Genomic DNA, 26,682 nt, shown 5'->3' with positions numbered 1-26,682 from the left:
CAGTTCCATTCAGAACAGTATTTATAGAATCTATGCTGCACATGCATCATCATCCTGGTGCCTAACTTTGCACACCATTTACTGACTCTACCCCATAGCAGTGATATTCAGCCGCTATGGAGGCAATTCATCAGTGGGCACCTCTATTTAGGCATAAGAATATAAGAACTGCCATCTCCAGCTCAGACCTTCGGTCCATTAAGTCCGGCGATCCACACACGCGGAGGCCCAGCCAGGTGTACACCTGGCATAATTTTAGTCACCCATATATGCCTCTCGTAAGGAGATGTGCATCTAGTTTGCTTTTAAATCCTAGAATGGTGGGAGAGCATTCCAGGTGTCCACCACTCATTGTGTGAAGCAGAACTTCCTGATATTTGTCCTGGACTTGTCCCACCTTAGCTTCAGTTCATGTCCTCTTGTCCATGTCACATTGGACATTGTAAATAATTTTTTTTCCTGCTCTATTTTGTTGATTCCTTTCAGTATTTTGAAAGTCTCGGTTTGACACAGAACTGCTAATGCTAAAGAGAGACCTAAGAAAATCGGAAAGACTTTGGCTAAAATCAGGAACGCAAGAGCACAGAACCGCCTGGAGATTAAAAGTAAAAACCTACAAAAATCGAACCAAAGAAAAACGCAAAAACTTCTATGCCCTCAAAATTGGCGACATTTCAACCAACAGCAGCAACCTTTTTAAGCTGGTAAATGATCTATACAATATAGAAACATTTATCGACACACCCGAAGAGCCCACTCTACCTGCAAACAACATGGCGGATTTCTTCATCTCCAAAATACAAAAACTAAGATCCTCTCTTACCCACCCAACCAAGCCCCACTGGTGTTACCCCATTCTACTAGACTCAGGCGATTCCAGAGCCGACCTGTTCTGGAACACATTCTCACCCATAGACTGGCAAACTTTTAGTAAACACTACAATAAGTATGCCAATTCCTACTGCAGACTAGACACCTGTCCCCCTAATGTCATGAAATCGGCCCCAGTCAATTTTAAAGCCAAAATGCTGACTTGGATCAACTCTCTACTATCTTCCGGGAAGTTCCCAGTAGAACAAGGGCACATTATGATTACACCAATTAAGAAAAATACTAAAGAGCCTTCTAACACGGCTTCCAACTTTAGACCTATCGCCAATATCCCCCTGGTTACCAAAATAGCAGAAGGGATAGTAAACACCGAACTCACCACATACTTAGAAAAACACAATATCTTACACGACAACCAATCCGGCTTCCGGTCAGGTCACAGTACTGAAACAATTTTAGCCTCCCTGCTCGATTACCTTCATCAACTATTCAGCCAAGGCTCTTGCGCTCTAATATTGCAACTCGATCTAAGTAGCGCATTTGACTTGGTTGACCACGCCACTCTACTAGACTGTCTGACATCTATTGGAATCTCAGGTCATGTTCTCAATTGGTTCCATGGATTCCTGACAACAAGAACCTACAAGGTGTTCAAGGACGATACTACTTCCTACAGCTGGGACAACCCTTGTGGAGCCACAAGGCTCCCCCCTGTCCCCCACCCTATTTAACATCTACCTTGTCTCCCTAGGAAATCTCCTACAAAGCTTAAAGCTCAAATTTTTCATCTACACAGACGACATCACAATAATCATTCCGCTCTCTTACTTTACCTCAGAGTTTCTAAACTCGCTATCTTTCACCCTAAATCAGATCGAACTTTGGATGTCAGCGTTTAGACTAAAGCTAAACCCAGAAAAAACTAAACTCTTCTTAGTATCCCCAAACGACAAAATTAAGGAAACTACGATACATATCAATGGACTTGACTACTGTATTGAGCAATCATTAAAAATACTAGGAGTCACTTTAGACAAGCATCTCACACTGGAGAAACACACTGACCTAGTGTTTAAGAAAAGCATCTCGGTGCTCTGGAAACTCCGCACCATTAAAAAATACTTTGATGACACCTCCTTTCGTCTGCTGGTCCAATCTTCCATTCTTAGTGTCCTGGACTACTGTAACATCATTTATCTAGGCGCCTTCAAGAAAATCACCAGGAAGCTGAGACTGGTCCAAAATACCGCCATCCGCCTTATCTTTGGCCTGAAGAAATGGGAACACATATCCCCTTTCTACCACAAGTTGCACTGGCTGCCATTCGAATCCAGAGTTCTATTTAAGTTCTCTTGCATCTGCTACAAAACCGTATCTGGTATGTCACCAGCCTATCTTTACCCCCACTTCAACCTGAACTATAATAAGAAGAGCTCCCGCAGAACAACTTTGTTCGCTTTCCCCTCACTGAAATCGTGTCATCTTAAAAGATTCCTCGAATGAACCTTCTCTTTTCAAGCGGCCAAACTAAATTCATGGCTCGCCCAAATCATACTTGACAGCTCTTCATACCTCCCCTTCAGAAAAAAGCTCAAAACTCTACTTTTCAACGGACCAAATCCTTAACGCTCCCCTCTTCCGTCGTAACGTTTCCCTTTCTCCTCCTTAGAAAACAGATTAAAACCCTTCTTTGCAACAGACCTATCCCTTAACGCTCCCCTCCCCCATCTCAACCCCCCCTCCTCTTCCTTACTTTTCCGCCTGCCTCCCTTCTAAGTTTGTTGCTCCCCCCCCTGTTTCCACCTAATATGCTCTGTTCCCACCTCTCTTAAACTCAATTGTATTCTACTACAGCACACACTGTATGTACCCTGTATTTAGCCCTTCCCTCACCTAAATTGTTAATGTAAACGAGTTTGACCCTACGATTGCCTTGTTATGCTCTTCTTTTTTTTTTCTAATCGCACTGTATGTAATTCATCTATCTGTTGTGAACCGCCTTCAACTCCCTGGGTATGGCGGTATACAAAATAAATTATTATTATTATTATATCCCCTCGCAGTCTCCTTTTCTCAAGGGAGAACAATCCCAGTCTCTTAAGTCGTTCCTCGTATTCCAAGTTCTCCATACCTTTTATTAGCTTTGTTGCTCGTCTCTGCACCCTCTCCAGCAGTTTTATATCCTTCTTTAGGTTGGCAGACCAATGTTGGACACAGTATTCCAAGTGTGGTCTGACCATTGCCCTATAAAGCGGCATTATAACTTTCTCCGATCTACTCGTGATTCCTTTCTTTATCATGCCTAACATTCTATTTGCTTTCTTTGCCGCTGCTGTGCATTGTGCCGACGGTTTCAGGGTCCTATCTATCAGTACACCCAGGTCCTTTTCTTGTTCACTCTTACCCAGAGTTGCACCTGACATTCTATACTCGTGTTCCTTGTTCTTTCTGCCTAAATGCATTACTTTGCACTTTTCCACATTAAACTTTATCTGCCATTTCTCCGCCCATTTCTTTAACTGACACAAGTCACTCTGGAGTTCCTCGCTATCCTTCTGCGATCTGATTGCCCAGCATAGCTCTGTGTCGTCTGCAAACTTGATGATCTCACTGGATGTTCCTTCTTCCAGGTCATTGATGAAAATATTAAATAAGATGGGCCCAAGTACCGAGCCCTGGGGCACACCCCTAGTCACTTTCTCCCAGTCTGAGAACTTCTGCTTTCTGTTCTCTAGCCATTTGCCTATCCATCTTAGTATATCTCCCTCTATTCCATGGCTTTGTAGTTTCCTGAGAAGTCTTTCATGTGGAACCTTGTCGAATGCTTTCTGGAAGTCCAAGTATATTATGTCCACCAGTTCTTCGCTATCAATTTGTTTGTTCACGGTCTCAAAAAATTGAAGTAAATTCGTCAAACATGATTTCCTTTTCCTGAAGCCATGTTGACTGGCTCTCATCAGATCGTGTGTATCCAAGTGCCGGACTATGCTATCTTTAAACAGTGCTTCAACCATCTTTCCAGGGACAGAAGTAAGACTCACAGGTCTGTAGTTGCCCGGTTCTCCTCTTGATCCTTTTTTGAAAATTGGCGTGATGTTCGCTATCTTCCAATTGTCCGATATCTGTCCAGTTCTAATTGACAGGTTGACAAGTTTTTTGCAAAAGCTCTCCGATTTCAACCTTCAGTTCTTTTAAGACTCTCGGGTGAATTCCATCAGGTCCAGGGGATTTGTCGCTTTTAAGATTGTCGATCTGGTAGTATATCTGGTCCAAGTCCACTTCTACTGTGGTGAGGCTGTCCTCTATTACTTCTGTTCACTGTTTCCTCTAAGCTGAGTGGAAGTCCTCCACTGCATTGCTACCAGTGAGTGGTGCTCTTTCAATATCAGGGACAGGAGAGCTTGCATGTCCCTCACTATTGAAAATGCAATAGTGAAACAGCACCCCTACTGGCAGGATTGTCAATGGAGGACTTCCGCTCAGATGGGAGGGAACAATGGCCCTGATACCAAGTGATAAAAACTTATTCTGGCACGTAAATTGCTTGTGAGTGACTGCCCTGCCTATTGCCCACCCATGTGTATGCTGCCCTTACATTTAAGCATTATGCCAGTTGATGCATGCCCTTGCAGAATACACTTGGGTGCATGCTAGCACTTTCACGGGTAAGTGTATACTTACACATGTAAATGTTAATATTCTGAATTCTGTACATGCAAGGGGTTCATAAACGTGGGCATCCAACTACAGACATCACCCTATACATGTGTAGATAAGCAATCTACTTTAGGCCCCCTCAAAAGCAGTCCTTTTTCTAATACATAAATAATTTTCTATACCTTCAAGTTTCAAGTTTCAAGTTTATTGGTTTTTTAATATACCGACCATCAAACAAATATCTGGACGGTTTACAATATATATAAAACAAGATAAAAGTAAGATAAAATGTTAGGTATTAAAAATAAATATGTGTACATATATAACATAGACAGGACAAACTTGAAAGTGAGGGTAAAGGGGAGGGAAGGGGAAAGTTACATAGTGAAGAAGAACTGGTGACAGTGGGAAAGGGGAAAGAACATATAGGATGGGTCGCTTTATGAAAGCGGTTGGTTGAGATTAGAATGAGAGGGAAAAAAGGGGGGAAAAAAAAAAGGGGAAAAAAGAAGATTAAGATAAATCTGAACTTAGCCAAAGGCGTCACGAAATAAAAAAGTCTTTAAGTTTATCTTAAATTTGTCTAGATGAAGGTCATCACGGATTTGCTGAGGTAAAGAGTTCCACAGTGTTGGCGCAGTTACTGCGAAATTTGTTTTCCGAGTATAGTAAAAGTCGTTTATAGAGGGAATGAAGAGAAGTTTTTGGTCTGTTGACCTTAGAGTACGAGGGGAGCATTGGGGAATAAGAAGTTTATCAAGAAATAAAGGTTGGTGAGAATGTTTTATTTTGAAGGTGAAAATTTATAGCATAGCTGGCCTACCCAGTGAGGTGTTCCTAGTGGTGGTGGTGGCAGCGTGTCAATGTGTTGAGAGGAAGAGGTGATCTGGGAAATTCTGCTGAGCAAACTCCGGGCCCATTTCCACCCCCCAGTTAGTCCACTCCACTCAACTGGTTCACACACTGAGTGGGTCTTTGGGTGTTGTTTTGGGATCTCTTCCAGTGGTTTATCAGTATCTCCTTCTGGTCCAAGGAAGGAAACTTTGTTATCCTTAGCATTGACCTACAGAATATGTTTGTAACAGCGCTGCTTGTGTGGCATTAGGCTATGTAGTGATCGAAAGAAAAAAACAGACCTTTGCACATTTTTGCACTATATGGTGGGTGTATGAGGAGATTCACATTTCCTGCACAGCTAAGTCCATGTGAAGTTACCTTGTGCTGTATTTGACATCTAGCAAGGTCTCTGTTTGAAAGGAAAGATCTAAACTTAAAAATGAAGTGGCCAGAAGTTATGGTAAAAGCAGATAGTGTAGCTGGTTTTAAGAAAGATTTGGACAAATTCCTGGAGGAAAAGTCCATAATCTGTTATTAAGACATGGGAGAAGTGTCTGCTTGCCCTGGATCAGTAGCATGGAATGTTGCTACTCTTTGGGTTTTGACCAGGTATTAGTGTCCTGGATTGGCTACCATGAGAATGGGCTACTGGGCATGATGGACCATTGGTCTGACCCAGTTAGGCTATTCTTATGTTATGTTCTCATCTGTAGGGGCCTTTGTTTTCACTTCTTATTTTAATGTATTTTTTTTCTGGGAACTTATCAGTGTTTTTTATAATGGGAACAAAAATGGAAGAGAATTAATGTGTGTGGGATGAGGGGGTAACTAATTTCTTCAGCTAAATAATTCAATCCACCTTAACCAGACATAGGAGAACTCATGCACCATTCACACACCCTCCAACCAAAAACGTCAAAAGAAAAAAACTGTTCGACAACCTCCTAGCCAATCGAGCTGCAACACTCGACCCCCAACTCTACAACCTATTGACCTCGACCACAGACTACAAAACCATCAAAAAAGAAATAAAAACCCTTCTATTCAAAAAACACATAAAACCGAACTAACACAATCAGAACTGTCCCAAGCATCACCTGCAACTACTCCATATGTACTTCTGATGTCATGACAATTCAGACATAATTTATGTTATGTTATGTTTGGAATATAAGAAAATTTTCACTGCCTGTTTCTATTCTGACCATTTATTCCGTTTCATGGTCATTACAAAAAAATATTTTTTTACATGGGGGGGGTGTCAAAAAATGATGGGCCCCGGGTGCCACATACCCTAGGTACGCCACTGTATCACCCTCATTCACTCTTTCTCCCTAATATTACAATAGAGCTCATCCATCCATTTACATTCATTTCATCCTGTATACTTGGGGGTTTGGCTCCCATTTTGTGGAATAGATTGCCATTTGACATCCATTCCAAAATATCCCTTAAAAACGTAAAAGATCACTGAAAGCATGTTGGGGGGTCAACATTCAAAGCAATTTAACAGGCCATAAATGGATAATGTTTGCCACATATTATGACAAGAGCAGCTGTGGATTTTTACTTTGAAATCAGTTATATCTGCCGGGTTGAACCGCTCAATTGAATGGAAGGCGTTCTGGTAGGCAAGGGTTTACATGATGACGTCAAGATGAGAAAACATGACATAACATAACTTTATTTTTCTAAACCGCCACAATCAGACGATTTCTAGGCAGTTTACACAAAAGAGAAAAACACCATTTTTCTCTTTATGCTGAAGTGTGTTTTGTTTCTCTCACTTGCGGCTCCCCTGAAGATGTCGCTGGCAAGACGGGGTCTCCAGCTGGGACTTTCTTCACTGGATTTATTGAATTGGAGCTGACTATAAGCAAGAATTGCTGATAAGTACACTGTATATTTGTGCTTGCTCCAGTGTTATGGACATTTGTTTGGTGAGAGTGTGATGTTTCCAGTTTGGGTTTGGTCCTGCTTTAGGTATACTGTTACAGCTCTGTGAAGATATTTTGGTGGAGTTTTTTTCTTTGAGACCTATGATGATTATAAGCATTGCAGTTTATTCTGTTGCATTGCTTTTGGACTATAATTGCAGTCTCTTTTTTCTCCACCTTTTTATACATGAACTGTATAGTTGCCCCTGCTAGAAGAGAGAAGACAGATTGATTTACATTGTTGATATTTCTACTCTGCCTTGTGTCTAGTGCTTCATTCACAAATCCCATTTCACAAGTCCCGGGGAGAGGGAGGTGGATATATAACAGGGAGTGGGTAAAACAATGACCCCACAGATCCAAAGTACACAGCCTTAAAAAGAAAGCGTCCATAGTGTGGGGTCTGCAGGAATTCTTGTTTTAACTCCCCTGCGAGGTTCTCATTTTACCTTCGCCCACCTTCCAAATCCTGCATTGCCCGCTCACATGAATTTGCAGAGTTGATGCTTCCTTTGCTTCATCATTTCTGTAAGGTCAAGACTAGAAACAGAGCTTGGTTGATGACAAGTCCTTTTAATTGGAATAAGCTTTCTGTGCTTATGAGATGTGTCAAGGATTGTCAAATGTGAATCTTTGTGATTCTGTTATTTTCCATTCTTTAGCAGCTGCATCATTATTGCTATTCTGCTACTGGTTGCTTGGGATAGACATTTTGAGGTTCAGGCATTTTGAAGTTGAGTTATGCTGTTTTCATTTAGATGGACTTAAGTTATTTGTGTTGTCTGGTTTATTTTTGCTTTGATCTATTTCTGTAAGGGTGATTAATAAGCTAGGAGATTCAAATTAATACCAGAATCTGCCCCCTCACTGTGACTACAACATCACATTATTTTTAAAAAATATCCTTATCACACCTACTCCACTGGCCTGGCACTGTACATCAGTTTCAATCCCAGCTCTGCCATTGACTCAGTGTATAACTCTAAGAAAGTCACGTTATCTCCTTGTGCCTCCATTTATTCAGCTCTAAATGGTTGGTGGTTCAATCTCAAGAAAGATATAGTGGCACTAGAAAAGGTTCAAAGAAGAGCGACCAAGATGATAAAGGGGATGGAACTCCTCTCGTTTGAGGAAAGACTAAAGAGGTTAGGGCTCTTCAGCTTGGAAAAGAGAAGGCTGAGGGGAGATCAGTGGCGTACCAAGGGCAGGGCGGGGGGGAGCGGACTGCCCCGGGTACACACCCTAGAGGGGTGCACAGCTGGCCGGGTCTAGAACCTCCTGGGACCTGCACCTTAGTGTGACTGCCAGTTCACCCCCGCCAACGTACTTGGAAACTAATGTTTGTTTAGAATAAAAAGTTAATTTGGGGGTCTTAAGAAACACAAGGAAGAGAGGAACCTTTTCCCAGAGTATCTGTAGCAGGCAAGCGATGAGCCAGCAGCCAATCAGTGGGTTGAATCTGCTGTAAATAAAGGGAGAAGCAAGGAGAAGCAGCTTCATTTCTAGATTCTAGGGACTGCTGAGCTTTCTAGGGGAGGTTGAGGGGGCTTGGGTTTGAGCATGGCTGAGCAGCAGCATCCACCGCTGCCACTTCCTGCTACAGGCATGGTCATAAAAAAGGCTAAGAAGCCGGCGAGAGCGGCAAAAGCGTGCAAGGCATCGGGCCCCAACGTATCCACGCTGATCGAGAAGGCGGTATCGGCATCAAAGGAGCGCAGCAGCATGTCCTTGGGGCTGCCCTGAAGAAGGCTTTGGTGGCATCCGGCTACGATGTAGAGAAGAACAATAGCCACATGAAGCTAGTCGTTAAGAGTCTGGTGAGTAAAAGAAACTGGCAGTGAAGAAATCGAAAAAGGCGGCAGGGGCCGGAGTGATTCTCTTCCCCCACCCCCATTAGAACCATTTTAAGGAAGCCTTTGGGACTGATCCAGTTCAAGATTCTCATGTATCTAAAAGAAAAGTGAAAATGGAGTTCTGGGGAGGGACTCAGTGTTGGAAAGAATGCCATTTTTTCTCATGAGTTGTTTATGGAAAGGTCTATTCTATATATATATGGAGTTCATCTTCTCTTTCCTTTGTAGTTGTTATATTTTAATATTGCAAACCGCTTGGAACAGGTTGAACATTTTTTAATAAACATAAACATACAATTCAGACTCCTCTTATTGACCTACAAGTGCACATACTCCACAGCTCCTCAATATCTCTTCTCACTTATCTCCCCCAGGCTCCTCCATGAACTCCGTTCACTGGGCAAGTAACAGAGCTGAGGTGGCTAAATACAAAATACGTAATTAATATAATAGAAAGAAACCCCAGATCCTCCATGATTGCTTCAGAGGGCCTGATAGCAGTGGTGTACCAAGGGTGGAGTGGAGGGGGGTGTCAAAAAATGATGGGACGGGGAGTGTCAAAAAATGATGGGCTCCGGGTGTCACATAACCTAGGTACGCCACTGGGGAAGATATGATTGAAGTCTACAAAATCCTGAGTAGAGTAGAACAGGTACAAGTGGATCGATTTTTTCACTCTGTCAAAAATTACAAAGACTAGGAGACACTCAATGAAGTTACAGGGAAATACTTTTAAAACCAAAAGGAGGAAATATATTTTCACTCAGAGAATAGTTAAGATCTGTAACGCGTTGCCAGAGGTTGTGGTAAAAGCGGATAGTGTAGCTGGTTTTAAGAAAGGTTTGGACAAATTCCTGGAGGGAAAGTCCATAGTCTGTTATTAAGACATGGGGGAAGCCTCTGCTTGCCCTGGATTGGTAGCATGAAATATTGCTACTCCTTGGGTTTTGGCCAGGTACTAGTGGCCTGGATTGGCCACCATGAGAATGGGCTACTGGGCTTGATGGACCATTTGTCTGACTCAGTAAGGCTATTCTTATGTTTTTATGTGATAAAATTGGGTTGCCAACTGATTCTCGACTTGCCTGACCAGGATATTGTACATTTATCCCAGTGTATGCAGGGATCTGTAGCTCTGACTTCTCAGTTGTATTCTTAAGAAAAGCAAGACTTCAGACCTCTACATGAAATGAGATAAACCCAGGAGTGGCAGATCTGGAATCAGTTGGCCATATTAACTGGTTCCGTTCCCCTTATCTCTTCAGGTGATCTCAGCCAGTCACCTTTGAAATGCTTTCTTACAGTTGGCAACCTTAACTAATCCCCTTCTCGTTATCTTTTTAATCTCACCTTTGAAATGCTGTTTTATTGTGTTGTTAAATGAAAAACATTATATAAAAGAATTACTTAAGACACACCTTTACATTCCAGTCATGCAGTTTTCAATAATTTGAGTTATTGTGGCTTGGGAAACACCTTGCAGGGTTGGCTGACCTTTTGTCATCTTGAGGAAAGCTGCTTGGAAAGTAATGGAAGTAAAACCCGTATGACTCAATCTGTCCTGCTTTTTCTGGAGCCATATGGTAACCCTAAGAAAGGGATCTTCCTTCTCCTGGGGATAGACTTTCTCTGTTTTTCTTCAGGCACCAGCCAATTCTAGCGCCATTTTGATAATCCGGGCCTAAGTGCTCACCAGGTAATTTTAAAAAGTGGCCATGCACTAATGGCACACCAAAAACAATAGACTAAAGAAACTGGTATTTGGATGGATATAAAACAATTTATTAAAAGAACAAGAATTGCTTTGTAGCTGTAATCAACTGCAAATGAGATTTTAAAAAAGTATTCAAAAGTCCTTATTGCCCAGGGGCTATAATCAGCTGTAGACGATGTAAGGATCCAACATTAGCACATGGCCATTAATATAAAAATCCTGAAAATCAGCCATTTTATGACTATGGTAAGAATAGTCTTAGCACATGGGAAAGACTCACATAATGGCACAGTAAGATCACTTTTTGCTGCAGCATAATAAAAGGAACCCTTAGTAATCTAAATGGGACAAAATAAGTGAAGATAAATTTTTAAGACATTTACCCCCATCCCCCCCCTTTTTTTATACAAAAGCCATGGTATCAGCTGCCATGCGGCAAATGCTCCGACACCCATTAAATCCCTATGGGCGTCAGAGCAATTACCGTAGCAGCATTCACTACTGCAGCTTTGTAAAAAGAGTCCTTAAGCTGTTTGTGCTACCACTGCCTGCTTAAATGCTTTTGAGTATCAGCCTCATCATTTCTTAATATTCTTTAAATATTCCTAAAGAAGTGTACTACCACAGGTTCAACTTCAGGCACACGCCTATGCATAGTTACTGGAACCATAGCTGGAACCTTAACCAACAATATTAGCCTAGGAAATAATTTAGAAAGATTCTGAAACAATTACCAAATTAGAAGACATGTGAAGAATCATTTCAGTGCTTCGTATTCCTTAGGGACTTATGTACTGCATATGTTTGGTTGTAATCTTGATGGGCAATGTTTTTTCACCTTAAAAAAAATTAAAGTTAGTGATGTGCATGCAAAATATGTTACTGTTTCTTGTTTCTGTTCCCTTTTATTTTCATGTGGTGCAGTGGTTAAAGCTTCAGCCTCAGCACCCTAAGGTTGTGGGTTCAAATCCATGCTGCTCCGTGTGACCCTGGGCAAGTCACTTAATCCCCCCATTGCCCCAGGTACATTAGATAGATTGTGAGCCCTCCGGGAGAGACAGGGATAAATGCTTGAGTATCTGAATAAAAATTCATGTAAAACTGTTCTGAGCTCCCTTGGGAGAACGGTATAGAAAACTGAATGAATAAATAAGCACTGTTCTCTAATTGTGTGCATATCTTCGATAGTTCACAGTGTGCATGTGAGTGTACACATAGAAACATAGAAATAGACGGCAGATAAGGGCCCACGGCCCATCTAGTCTGCCCACCTTAATGTCCCTCCCCTACCTTTGCCCTGTGAATAGATCCCATGTGCCGATCCCATTTGGCCTTAAAATCAGGCACGCTGCTGGCCTCAATCACCTGTAGTGGAAGACTATTCCAGCGATCAACCACTCTTTCAGTGAAAAAGAATTTCCTGGTGTCACCTCGTAGTTTCCCGCCCCTGACATGGGTGAGGTTTGTAGAATACATAACTTACAGAACACTTTAAGTTACTTGCACGCACTTATATCAACTAATGGGTGATGGAAATACTCGCAGCTGAGCGCATATGTAAATAATCCACTCTGTTAAACTAGAATTAACAGATTGTGACTTATTATACCGCCTTTTTGTAGTTTTACCACTACATTCAAAGCGGTTTACATATAGATACTTCAAGAATTTTCCCTATCTGTCCCAGTGGGTTCACAATCTAATGTACCTAAGATTGATACAAGATTTCTACACAAACATTAACATAGAAACACAGACAAATGAAGGCAAATAAAGAACAGTCACTATTTAATCTGCCCATCCATGCCCATCTACTTGCCCTTAACATCCTATGTACTTAACCCAAGCTTTCTTGAATTCAGATGCAGTTTTCTACAAATTTACCACCCTTTCCATAAAGAAGTATTTTATCAGGTTTCTCGGAGGATCAACATGGCCGCTGACTGACCAAGCTGAGCGTCACGCGTTGGTGAGCTCGCTATTTACCTTTGGATTGCTGCTCAAATCTTCCCCGAGATGCCCAAACGGAGAGGTCGGAGCACAGCTGGGGCCTCGCAGAGCTCCGGTGTACCCAGAATGGGCAATATAGAGGAGCTGATCCGCCGCAGGCAAAGTTCCCCGCAGCCGGAGGTTGTCCCGCTAGAGACGCCCCGAATGGGCGGAACGGGGGCGATCTCTCTGGGACTTGAGACCATACTAAGCCCTGACAGAAGGGCTCCGCCCCCACGCCCTCAGGTTACCAGCTCCCCCCGGGCGGGGGAACTCTCTGAAGAGGAAGCAAGTCCTGCTCTGGAGGCTGTTGACAACCATGGAGAGAGCAGGGATCCAGACTCTCTACATTTTCAAGAGAGCCTGTATGCAAAAACTGAGGAGTCAACAACAGAGGGGAACGGACAGATCCAGGAGAGTGTTCAACAGGGAGTCCCACCAGCAGGAGCTTCTCATCTTCAAAGACCCCGTGAGCTATCTGGGGCCTGGTTGCTAACATTCCCAATTTGATAAAACCTCAATTAAACCAAATAGAAGAAAAAATAAAACTTCATGATAAAGATATTCAAGATGTGAAGAAGGAAACAATAGAGCTTAAAAAAGAGTTTGTCAGCATTAACCAAGAGTCATCTAAGACCAAACAAATCTATGAAACACTAATTAAAGATAACACTAATCTTAGAAGGAAGCTAGAGTCCTTGGAAAACTTTTCCCGTGGAAATAATCTAAGATTGGTAAATTTTCCTAAGGTCCTAATGATTACTCCTCGGGAGATGCTGAAAAGATATATGTTGGAAATTTTGGGATTGTCTGAAGATATGATACCACCATTTACACAAGTTTACTATCTTCCTATTAATCAATGGAAACAACAACAAGAGGATATGCAGGAAAATTTGGATGTGTCCACTTTACTGGAATCCTCGAATACTGAAAAGGCAGTACCGGCAACCTTATTATTAACAGTGGCTTTGGCCCTGGATAAAAATTGGTTACTGAGACTTTTCTTTAAAAATAAACAGAAACCATTCCTAGGAATGCAGATACAAAATGTATCCAGATCTTGCCAGAGATACCCAGAGGCATCGTAAAGAATTTCTATTATTAAAACCGGGGGTATTGGCTTTAGGGGCAACTTTTTATTTACGTCATCCATGCAAATGTATAGTGTATTATTCTTCTCAGATATATGTTTTCTTTGAACCTTCCCAGCTGACAGCCTTTCTGGGAGAGAGCTTGGAAAAAGAAAAGAAAGATAAGATCTAGCCCTAGATTAGATTTTTTTTTGGGGGGAGGAACCTTGAGCTCAGCTTAGATCAGTTGTAGTATTCTTTCATTTTTTTTTCTGTTATTAAAATCGCCCTTTTTACATCTAGATCCTCCAATTGTGGACTTGAGTTTAAAATTTAAGTAATTTAATGTAGTTCTTGTTTCTAATTGGAAATATGGATATGTATCATTTTTTTATATTCTTGATTTAAATATGATGTACATGGTTATGTATCCTTAACTTAAATTTTACTTTCTGTACAAGTTTATACTTGATAAATAAATTAATAAATAAATATAATAATTTAAAAAAAAGAAGTATTTCATCAGGTTACTTCTGAGTCTGTCCCCTTTCACCTTCATCATATGCCTCCTCATTCCAGAGTTTCTGTTCAGTTTCCTCTGTATTTATGCCACAGAAGTATTTAAATGTCTTTATCATATTGCCCCCCACACACACCTTTCTTCCAAAGTACATATATTGAGATCTTTAAGTCTGTCCCCATATGCTTTATGACAAAGACCACTGACCATTTTAGTAACTACCCTCTGGACTGACCCCCATCCTATTTATATCTTTTTGAAGGTACAGTCTCCAGAAATCAATAAAGGAAACAGGGTCCTAATGGGTCCCCACTGGGCATCTAATTATAGATGCACGGTTATAGAATCTCCCTCAGATTACACAGCAATTTGAAAAATACACATTTACACTTTGTATGATAGCCGTGAGCTGCTCCTCCACACACAATATGAATAATACAAAATCAAACATTGTTAGCATTTTCAAAAAACACCAATTAGTCTGACATCCACAGGTTAGGAAAGGTACAGAAAGAAAAGTCTGCAAAAGCAAAGTTTTAAGATAGACCAGTGTCTCTCAAAATGTGTGCCATGGCACAGTGTTCCCTGAAGAGATTCTGGATGTGCTATGAGAATTTCCAGAATTTTACTTTATTTTTAAGATTTCCCTTCATAAGTATACACTAGAATAGATGACATAAATGTCGCTCATACAAGAGTCTGTCAATGTTATGAGAGTCTTTATGTGTAAGGATACAACCGCCCAGACAAGCATCATTCTTTGACGTGATTGGTACTTGAAAACTAATGGCAAGCAATTTTAGTTTTATTTTTTTATGCAGTAGTTATCCTAACTTGAGCAACAAAACAATCAAGGCTTTGTTACTGTCTGGATCTTCTTATCTTTGCAAACTTGGATTTTCAGCTCTGACAGAAATTACATTTAAAAAACCCAACATCTGCAGTTGGTAGATGATGAAATGTGTGCTTACTTCTCGATTATAAAGCTGCGTTTTGAGTTGATTTGCACACAAAAACAAGCACATCCATCGCACTGATTAGCAATTCTATTCTGTCTACCTTGGTTTCACCATTGTTACAATTATCCATACAAAGCTTAAAGAATTTTAAATAAATAACTCACAAATTTATTTTTGTTCAAGAAAATTTTATTGGTTTTAGAAATCATAACAATACAAAAACAAAAATTTATTTTTGGTTTTTTTTGCAATTTTATCATTTCAATTATAATGTGCTGTGAAAAACATTTGTTCTGTTTAGTGTGCAATGAAAAACATTTGCTCCATTTAGTGTGCTGGCGCTAAAGAAGTTTAAGAGACACTGAGATAAACCATTTAAACGCTTTCTGAAGAGGCAATTTTCAAATGTTTTTCCCCGTAGTCTTAAACTTGAACTTTCTGCCAAAAGTTGAAACAAACTGTCACAGCCTAGAGCATTATCAGATAGCCTCTAGAAGGCACAGCAGGGCCTAGTTCAGTCTTCTTTCCTACCCATCCCAGCTCCCACCTATCCATAGTGCATCACTTTAATTTAACATTTAAATTTATAGTCAATTATTCAAATTAGTAGAACAAAAGAGGATTTGTCATTGCATAATAAATTATTGTGCAAGTGATTGGTTTTAACAATTTTATACTTGCTGAGAAGCAAACACTAAATAAATCACATAATATACTATATAATCATAAGACTTTTTAAGTCTAAGTCTAATATCCCTAGTACATTCATAAGTTTTAAAAGATATCACCATAAATGGAAAGACAAGCCTCCAAATAGCAAGATTGTAATACAGGCCACAGTAGATCAGGTTTCCATAAATACAGAGCAGGCTGATTTTAAAGACTGTAAATTATCCTTGCCAACTGCTAAGCAAATTGTAAATAGATATGACAAACATTGAAATGTCTATATGAAAATGTCAGAATCCTAAGAAACAAGATGGGAGAGTTAGAATATATTGCACTAAATGAAAAGATAGATATAATAGGCATCTCTTAGACCTGGTGGAAGGAAACATAGAAACATGAAGGCAAATAAAGGCCAAAAGGCCCATCTAGTCTGCCCATCCACAGTAACCATTATCTCTTTCTCTCTCCGAGAGATCCCACATGCCTATCCCAATGGGACACTGTCGTTCAGGGTACAAACTATATTGCAGTGATAGAGTGGATCGAGCTGGTGGAGGTGTAGTGTTATATGTTAAGGAGGGCCTTGAAAATTCTACAAGCTGCTTCTTCCTGAAGAATGCTGACTTTATAAAACAGAAACAAGTCCATTAGCATCAACGATCCCTCGCATCAACATGATCCAAAGTAATGATGTCAGACGCTTGCTTGCAATGACAGTCCCACAAACCAATTCAAAAAAAGGTTTTCCACTCCACTACCGTGGAGTCTTCAAAGAAAATATCCACTCTTGTTCTCAGTGGCATAATCAGCGTCTGACATTTCCTCAACATTTAGACATAGACACCTGCTCCAAAATCACACAATGCAGTACATCAAAGTCATGAGAATAATCCCTGCAATGATACACTACAGGTTCCTCCAACTTCCCAATGCTTATACATTTATATACTGCGTCCTTGGAAAGATAAGCGCTGTTCATTGTCCTTGTTGGAAGTGAAAGAGGCTATTATAAAGAACACATTCACTGTACACAGTGAGGCAGTGGAGTCAAAAACGATAACAATTAAAACTGTGTGTGATGAGCACAAAAGATACCTATATGGGACATGAAAGGGAAGCAAAACAAAAACATAGAGCCTCATTTACAAAGCCATGGTAGCGATTCTCCTGTGGCAAATGCACTGAAGCCCATAGGAATTAGATGGGTTTCGGTGCATTTGCCTTGGGGAAATCGCTACTGTGGCTTTGTAAAAGGTGTCCCTAGCAGTGCTTAGACAGTAATGCCAGTAATTGTGAAATAAGGCCAGTGTCAGGCAAGCTTCTCTAGTCTTGCCTCCATTATGGCTAGACGCATCTGGATGGGCTGGAGTGGGTTTCGACAGTAACTCCAGTAGCTGAGGAGTATGTCCAGAGTGGGGTAGACTTTTAAGGTCTGTGGCCTGTAAATGTTAAGGACATATAAAGATCAAGAATATATATTTAATATTGCAACAAATGCTGCGAGTTCATCTTATTGGGCAGACTGCAATATATAATGATGCAATTTATCCTTTTAAGAAGCAGAAGTCCCGAGAACGGCAGAGAAGGTGGAATACCCTAGTTCAGTGGTTCCCAACCCTGTCCTGGAGGAACACCAGGCCAATTGGGTTTTCAGTCTAGCCCTTATGAATATGCATGAAGCAAATTTGCATGCCTATCACTTCCATCATATGCAAATCTCTCTCATGCATATTCATTAGGGCTAGCCTGAAAACCCGATTGGCTTGGTGTTCCTCCAGGACAGGGTTGGGAATCACTGCCCTAGTTGCTTAACAGTCCTAATTTCAGACAATGCAGTACAGGAAGAGATTGAGGTAGCCCAGCAGTCCAACATATCCTTTTGGCAATCAGTTCTGAGGACAATCTGTATTATTGTTTCTGTCACACTCAATTAAACCTCTCTTTTATCCAGGGTATCAGGACCAGAATCAAAACTTCCTCCTCCTGCAGTCTCTCTTCTGGGCTCAGTTGTCCCATTCTATGAGTCTTTCCACACCCAGCGGTCTTGGGTGAGGCTCTGTTTGTCTCAGTTCCCAGAGTCCAACTTCCAGGACACTAGGCCTTGTTATTTTTTTCCTGTCATAACCTTACTGAAATTGTTTTCCCAGTGATTGTCTACAGTGCTGTTTATCTTATGATTTGGCACTGAACCAGACACTCAATGTCAGGCCATTTCCGGTGACCAGCACTTAATATCTGATTTCATTTTTGGCCACCAGCAGATAACCAGACAGCTCAATGTGTGGCGGCGGCCAAAAAAGCAAACACGATGCTACTAATTATTGGAAAAAGGATGGTCAATAAGACTAAGAATATTATAATGCCTCGCTCTATGGTGTTACCTCACCTTGAGTATTGTGTTCAGTTCTGGTCACTTTATCTCAAAAAAGATATAGTGGAACTACAAAAGGTTCAAAGAAGAGCGACAAAGATGATAAACCCCTCTCGTATGAGGAAAGACTAAAGATGTTAGGGCTCTTCAGCTTGGAAAAGAGATGCCCTTACAGATAAGATCCCTTGAAGGACTCCTCAACTTTAGGAAAGCAATAAAAACATACCTGTTCACCTAACTCCCACGATCGATAGATTACAAAGAAATGTGTATTGATACAAGATCCTCGGTATGTGTCGTGTTAGGACAAAAATTTGTATTGTAAAATCATGTACTGCAACTGTGACAAATTTAACCTGTAAACTGTATCTTGCAGATATTGGTAATAGATCCCTAGTATGTGTTGAGTTAGGCTAAAAACTTATACCAGAAAAAAAAATCTTGTACTGTAACTATGGCATATTGTAACATGTTAACTGTATATCATGTAACCCATCCTGAGCTGTTTGGGGACGATGGGGTAGAAAACGAATTAAAGAAAGAAAGATATGATTGAAGTCTACAAAATCCTGAGGGGTATAGAATGGGTACAAGTGGATCAATTCTTTACTCCTTCAAAAATTACAAAAACTAGAGGATGAAGTTACAGGGAAAAACTTTTAAAACCAAGAGGAAGAAATATTTTTTCACTCAGAGAATAGTTAATTTCTGGAGCATGTTGTCAGTGGATGTGGTAAGAGCAGTTACCGTAGCTGGTTTTAAAATAAGGTGTGGACAATTTCCTGGAGGAAAAGTCCATAGTCTGCTGTTAAGACAGACATGGGGGAAGCCACTGCTTACCATGTAATGTAATGTAATGTAATTTATTTCTTATATACCGCTAAACTCCGTTAGGATTCTAAGCGGTTTACAGAAAAAAAACAGACAATAGGATGCATTAAAATTATAAGTAAAAGAGGTAAGATATTCCCTTACTGTCCCGAAGGCTCACAATCTAACTAAAGTACCTAGAAAAATGACAATTAGTAGAGTAATGAAAAAAATTAAAATAGAGATAGATGAGAAAAAATAAGAAAATAAACATTCTAATAAGACTACAATGGTCTAAAGGACTTTGAAAGGTTGAAAAAAGAGGGGAGATAGGAAATAGAAGTAGGAGGGAGAACCGTTGAAACTATAGAATTCTTGGGAAATTTAAATGAAATTTAAATAATAAAGTAGGAAACAAAAACCAAGTGGCAAAACAATGAATGAGATTTAAAAAATAAAATTTCTAGCATGGAATGTTGCTACAATTTGTGGTATTGCCAGGTACTTGTGACCTGAATTGGCCACCATGAAGATGGGATACTGGGCTAGATGGACCATTGGTCTGACCCAGTAAAGCTATTCTTATGTTCTTAAGCCGATATTCAGCAAGTTCAAATCCATCCTTAAAACCTTTCTCTTTAAAGATGTCTATGAGATTTATAGCCAAATGCACATGAGACTCAGACAAAGGCCATATATCAGAAAATTCCCTTCTCCCCTTCGTTCTTCCTATTTCCTCTCCTTTTTATTTTTATGAAATGTATCCCATCCATTTCCCTTTTGTAGCATGTATCATTAGTTATATCCTGTAATTTATGTTGTCATGTTCCCTTTTTTTTTTTTTTTTACTTATATTTTAATTTTTTTGATTATATTTTAAATTTTGTATAATGTACACCGCTTTTTCTAAAAATTCTAGATCGCCTAAAACTAAGCGGTTAACAATTGAAAAAAAAAATTCATAATAATTCATGAACAGTACATTTACAAAATGCATTCAAATTACATTGCAATTACATGCTAATTTCATCCTCCTAAAATAATATCGAGAACTCAATGAGCTTACATATTAGCCATCCCATTAAATAAAGTGCAATAACTACAGCTTAGAATTCTTATTAAATATGTCTACCAAATAGTAAAAAAAAAAAAAAAAAAAAAAGCCTCCACAAACAGTTGTGTCTTCAACATCTTTCTAAATTATAAATGGTTAGAACAGATCCTCAGGATACCAAGGATTCAAGACAAAGTTAGACAAGTTTCTGTTGAACAAGAACGTGCACTGGTAGGGCTAGTCCCAGTTAGGGTGCTGGTCTTAAACCAGAGGGCCGCCGCATGAGCGGACTGCTGGTTATGATGGACCACTGGTCTGACTCAGCAGTGGCAATTCTTATGTTCTTATGAGGGAATTCCAAAATTTACCCCTGCCACAGACAACATTGCTGCTCTGGATTTAGCATACCGGACAGTTTTCTCCGTCATGGAAGTTAATCTCATGGTACCCTCAGACCTTAAATTCCTCCTCAGTTGATACACCTACCACAGAGATTGAAAGTTCAAAGGGACAGATCCATATAAACTCTGATAATTAATGCTGAGTATTGGGTCCTAAATGTGACCCACCCCCCCAAAACAACTCCACAATACCCCTGAGATAGCCAGCTCCCAGTTATGCGCCAACTGTGAATATTCATCAGCAGGGATAACCTATTATCTCCCACTGAATATTTGCAAATAGCCAGTTAAGTACAATTTAACTGGACAGCAGCTGCTGCTAACCAGTTAAATTGTTTTGAACATTGGGCCTAAATTAAATACAAATTAGGCAAATTTGATTTTGAATTAATGATCCCTTAATGCAACATTTATATTCATAACAAATAAACAAAGCCTTATGTGCAGATATTATCTGATATCATAAATCTTCCGTGGCATTTGGTAAAACATTTTAAAGTCTGCCAGTAGGACAAATCAGGGTTGTGCCTATAAACTTTCTGATGAAACTATAAGAAAATTTTTTTTTTTTTTTTTAAACCTCTTATCCCAAACTGACTCAGTGAGTATACAGGCGTTGAAAATAAAAGCACCACGCTGATCCGATGGGGGGGGGGGGGGGGGGTCAACATACCTGCAAACCTTAAATACTACTTGAATTGTATTGTGCAGGAAGGAGGGAGAAAAGTTACCATCTAGGTCAGGGTTCTCAAAGTCCCTCCTTGAGGGCCGCAATCTAGTCAGGTTTTCAGAATTTCCCCAATGAATATGCATTGAAAGCAGTGCATACACATAGATCTCATGCATATTCATTGGGGAAACCCTGAAAACCCGACTGGATTACGGCCCTCAAGGAGGGACTTTGAGACCCCTGATCTAGGTTATATATAATTTTCTGTGGATAATTTGAAATAAAGAGTAGACACCTTTAGCAGCAGGGCTTAATTTAGACAATAAAAGAAAGCTGACTAGAGTAAACTGTTAATATAATTGCCATCATGATAGGATGTGCACTTAATATGACCAAAGATTTGTATGCGGGCAACAGGAACTATGCTCACGCACCCCCTTCCCCACTCGTAAAATATAGATATGAGAAACCAAATAATTAAAAGGGCAAATTGCATGTTTAATCATATATTTAAATAGCAAGGCTTGTAAAAGCATACAGTGAGTCCAATAAATGGTGAATAGAAAGCAATGCAGTGAAACCAATGCAGTGAAACCAATGCAGCTTAAAGAACAGATGCTGTTTTTATTAATCCTAACAATCTTTGAATAATTTATTTCATTTTTAAAGTGGGTCATTTTTCTGTTTGGCTTCTCGTGCATTATGGATCCTTTATAGTTAAAGATCAACATTTGTTTTGTTCTATTTATTTCGGCTTCCAAGACCTTGATGAAGAGCTTTTGAGTCTCAAATATTTATTAGAGAAGTAGATCCAGTAAGACACTTTTCTGAATAGCTGTCATTTCTCTCTTTTTTAGGTCCTTTTGACAGCACATCTTCACAGTGAGTGTGAATCAGCACTATAACATTCTAAAAATTTCTATTAGGATGATCTTTTTAGAAAGTTCAAGCCAAGAATCATTAGAAAAATAAAACATATCTTTTTTTAATCTATATTTTAAATTTTTATATCTTTAAGGAAAATCACCACAGAACTTTCAAATGTCTCTGGAAATGCAGCACAAATATGCCTTCATTTTTCTCTAGATAGATGATTCAACTATTGCATGCATCATAATATAAATAAAACAGAGGTTTTGGCAAATATATAGGGTAAATTTAAAAAAAGAAACAATGTGGAAATTGACTGGCCTATGAAAATGAAAAAACCCAACTAAAGTAGACAAGACACTCTCCCAGACAGGCTGCTATTTCAGATATATTCCCAGATTTCACAGCGACATTGACTGCTACAGTGCAAGGCTAAAGTCAACTGTACCCTTCAGCCCTTATAAAAATAGTTTTCCAGATCAGAATGTAGTTGCATTTAATATGACTTATCTTACCTGGATTTTAAAAATATTCTTCCCCCCTAATTATCCACCAAGATCAGCGATGTCTTGCTGTAACAAAGTGCAGTTTTGCTTTCTTACTGGATCCTTAAAACTTGGGTGAAACATTAACCAGTTCAGTTGGTTTTTATTACGTTCACATGATTGATTATCTGAAAGGTGGGAGGGAAGAGTTATTTCAAAAAGTTACTTCAAAGTAATGCCACATTTTTAACATCAGTGAATATAATCTGCAGATTGCCCCTGAAATTTATTGTTATTAGATCATGTGAAATATTATTATTATTATTATTATTTTTAATGTATATACCATCTGGAGTCTCAGTGGTTTCTATGTAACAACAAACATAAGAATAAACATGAATCATACAGTTGACATCATCCTAAAGCAATAGCTCTACACACTCAAAACCAAAAAGAACAAAAAAAAAAAAATACAGCCTAAAAAACTTCAATATCATAAAAAAAAAATATAACAGAAGAACAAGAGCAAATTAAAAACAAATAGATCAAAAATATAGGGCTCCTTTTACAAAGGTGCGCTAGCGTTTTTAGCGCACGCACAAGATTAGCATGCGTTATAACGCGTACTAGCTGAAAAATTACCACCTGCTTAAAAGGAGGCAGTAGCAGCTAGCACAGCGGCATTTTAGCACGCGCTATGCGTGCGCTAAAACCGCTAGCGCACCTTTGTAAAAGGAGCCTATAATGATTGCTCGCTGAGACAGAGGCAGATTGGAAATGTTTGAGATCTGAAAATAGCATGAAGTTGAGTTTGGAGGGTAAGATGTTAGTCTCCCGTGTTAAGATTGGGGCAACAATGCTGTCGGTAGCAGGTGCCAAGCTCTGGAATGCGCTGCCTGGTAGTCTGCGATTCTGTGATGGGAGACTGAACTCTACGAAAATGTTGAAAACGCAATTATTTGGCAATGCCTTTATGTGCTAATAGTATTTTCCGTTAATGCTTTCCCATCCTGTAAATGTTTTTATGGGATTTTGCCTTTCCATCTTCTAGGATGAATTTAAAAGAAGGTTTTAATAATAATATCATTAGTTAATGTTTTATTGTGTTTGTCTTGTTTTAAGCATTTTTAATTTGTATGCATGTAATTTTGTAAACCGCATAGTTTTTATGCAGTATAGAAATTTTTAAATAAATAGAGCATGTAGAATAAACTTTTCTTTTTCTTTTCTTTTTTTTTTTTTAATACAATACAAACCTTTAAATTGGTCTAAGTTTGTGACTACCTTTTAAGGGCTATGATTCCTTCATCAGGTCAACTTTTGCGCTCTGTTGAAGGTAAGGAGAATGTCGAGGGCAATACTGTTGGAAAACTTCACTGAGATAATAAAGCAAGCTGACAAGGTTTTTTCAGATATGACTATGAAGTGCAGAGGTGAGGTCATAAGGCTGAGAGGAGAAAAAGGAATCAACATCAGTGCTTCCTCGCCTTTTTTTCTTTTGTCTGTATGTCCTACTGTTGGGCTACTCTATCCCCCTCTTCTACTAAACCACGCTAGCGGTTTTAGCGCGGGGAGCAGCGCTGAATGGCTAGCGCTGCTCCCAACGCTTTTTTCCATGAAGGTTCCTTCTGGATGGCTTCAAGGGGAATATACAGAGAATTCGTAAGAATATTGGGATAGAGTCTTGTCCTTGAGCAGAGACTTCCAGAGGGGTAGCTTGCTGTGTTAGTTTGGATTAGCAAAAATGATAGAGGTCAGTAGAGAGTCCTTCAGAAAGAGATCCCAAAATAGAGCCTTTTCGTTTCTCTGAAAACTACTGGAATGTTACTAATTGGGTTTCGGTCTGCCAGGTACTTGTTACTCAGACTGGCCACTGTTGGAAACAGGAAACTGGACCAGATAGACCATTGGTCTGACCAAGTATGGCTATTCTTATGTTCTTATGTAGTGTCAGTCTGTGGAAATAGGAATCAGGAAGGAAGGACCCTGTCTTGGGTTCCTAGACCAGAGAGAGTTTGGCATCCAAAATAGCAGAGAACCTAACAAAAAAGTCTGACATAAATACATACTCTTAGCTGTTCTTCTTAAGTGTCTTTAATGTTCTAGTTCAAGAAGAGAGAAGAGATGCTACCATATCAGTACTTATTCAGGGGTAAAGCAGGAGGAGAGGAGAGGAATTCTATAGAGCAGTTTATGCTGAAGTGAACCAAAAGAGATTCTAATTGTCTAGGGAAGGAGGTGCCAAGAGTTAGGAGAAGTAAGAAATTGAAAGGATCTAATGCAGGGGTGTCCAACCTGCGGCCCAAGGGCCGCACGCAGCCCTGTGAAGTATTTTGTGCGGCCCCGGTCAAGGGCGATGCAGTGTTTTCCTCTGCTGCCCCCGGGTGTTTACCATCTTGCCGGCTCCCTCCTCTGTCTTGCTGCAGCATTTGCGAGTTTGTGCAACCCCAGAAACATTTTTTTCGGCCAATGCGGCTCAGGGAAGCCAAAAGATTGGACACCCCTCTAATGTCTAATTTTTATTCGTATAAATATGTCCAGCTTTTGCATTGGAACCTATAAAATGTTTTGAGTTGAAGAATTATTCAGTAAAGATTTTATTTTTGGAATTCCAAATCAGTATCTACAGCATCTCTTTATATTAGGAATATAATACTTTAGGTCATGGATTACTGTAATGCTCTCCCCTGCCATAACTCAGAAGAGTTGAGACCTGGATTCATACAAGCCCTTGGTAACTAAAGTATACCCTGGAAGAGAGGCCACACATGTCTTGTCATTGTTTTATATCATTCTGCCTTAGGATTACCATATGACTCCAGAAAAAGGGGGACGGATTGAGACAATGGAAGTAAAATGCAGATATCTCAATCCGTCCTCCTTGTTCTAGAGCCATATGGTACGGCTATTCTGCCTCCTTTCCATATCTTCAGCAGTCTACTGAAAGGATGTTGTGACTTTGTAGGACTGCACCAAGTTATAATAGAGTCTATCTGTGCAAACCTGCTCAGTGGTGTCCCCACTCCCAAACTTGTCCACTTTATTACTACCAATGATGGTACCTAAGAGCAATTTTTGCACCACTCCTTATTTGTGGCTCTGTGTGGCTGCACCACTTGCGCAACCCTTAGTACAGTTGTGCAACTTTGAATATTTTTTGTAAGAATTTAACTCTTAGCATTGCACTGTCCTTAAATCTCCCTGATGAAGCCTTGTAACTACTACTACTTATCATTTCTACAGCACTGATAGACGCACACAGCACTGTACATTAAAAACATTCAAGCGACAGTCCCTGCTCAGTAGAGCTTGCAATCTAATGAAGAGACAAAGAGGACACGTTAGGGGTTAGGGAGTTTCTGTCTTATCATTCTCTCTGTAATTCCCCTACTTGTTAAGCATCAATATCTCTGTCTGACCATTCCCTCTGATAATTTTTCCACCTGAGCACTGTGTATAGATGCAGTTTATTGTCCAGTTTGTCTGTCTTGACTAGATTGTAAGCTCTTTTGAGCAAGGACTGTCTCTTCTGCTTTGATGTACAGCACTACGTAAGTTTAGTAGCGCTATAGAAATAATAAGTAGTAGTAGTAGGCATGGTTACTTTACAAGTGAGAGGTGGTTAGGAATTAAAAGCAGCCTCAAAAAGGTGAGCTTATACTCTAGATTTGAATATTGCCAGGGACGGAGCTTGATGTACTGACTCAGACAGTTTGTTCCAGACACATGGTGCAGCAAGGGAGAAGGAACATAGTCTGGAGTTGTCAGTAGAGAAGGGTACAGATAATAGAGACTTGCTGGATGAATGGAGTTCTCAGTGAGCAGAATAGGGAGAAATAAGAAAGTCATGATATAGAGGAGCTGCAAAGTGAATGCAATTGTAAGTCAGTAGGAGAGTTTGAACTGTATGCAGAAAATTGATAGGAAACCAATGAAGTGACTTGTGGAGAAGGTTGATGTGGGCATGGTGATTCTGGTGGAA

At 39.9% G+C, this 26,682-nt stretch overlaps 1 protein-coding gene across 1 annotated transcript in view; it reads right to left on the bottom strand.

Annotated features, from left to right (window-relative positions):
• The window catches only part of CDH17 (cadherin 17), a 167,670-nt gene extending 144,846 nt beyond the window's left edge, over nt 1-22,824 (bottom strand). The window contains exon 1 of the mRNA XM_033933775.1: nt 22,731-22,824. The gene's annotated coding sequence lies outside the window, so the exon portion shown is untranslated. The remainder of the gene's footprint in view (nt 1-22,730) is intronic.
• Nucleotides 22,825-26,682: the final 3,858 nt, after the last annotated feature.

This window comes from Geotrypetes seraphini, chromosome 2, assembly GCF_902459505.1.
Source record: "Geotrypetes seraphini chromosome 2, aGeoSer1.1, whole genome shotgun sequence".
NCBI classification, from domain to species: Eukaryota; Metazoa; Chordata; class Amphibia; order Gymnophiona; family Dermophiidae; genus Geotrypetes; species Geotrypetes seraphini.
This window is presented reverse-complemented; position numbering and strand designations above follow the sequence as displayed.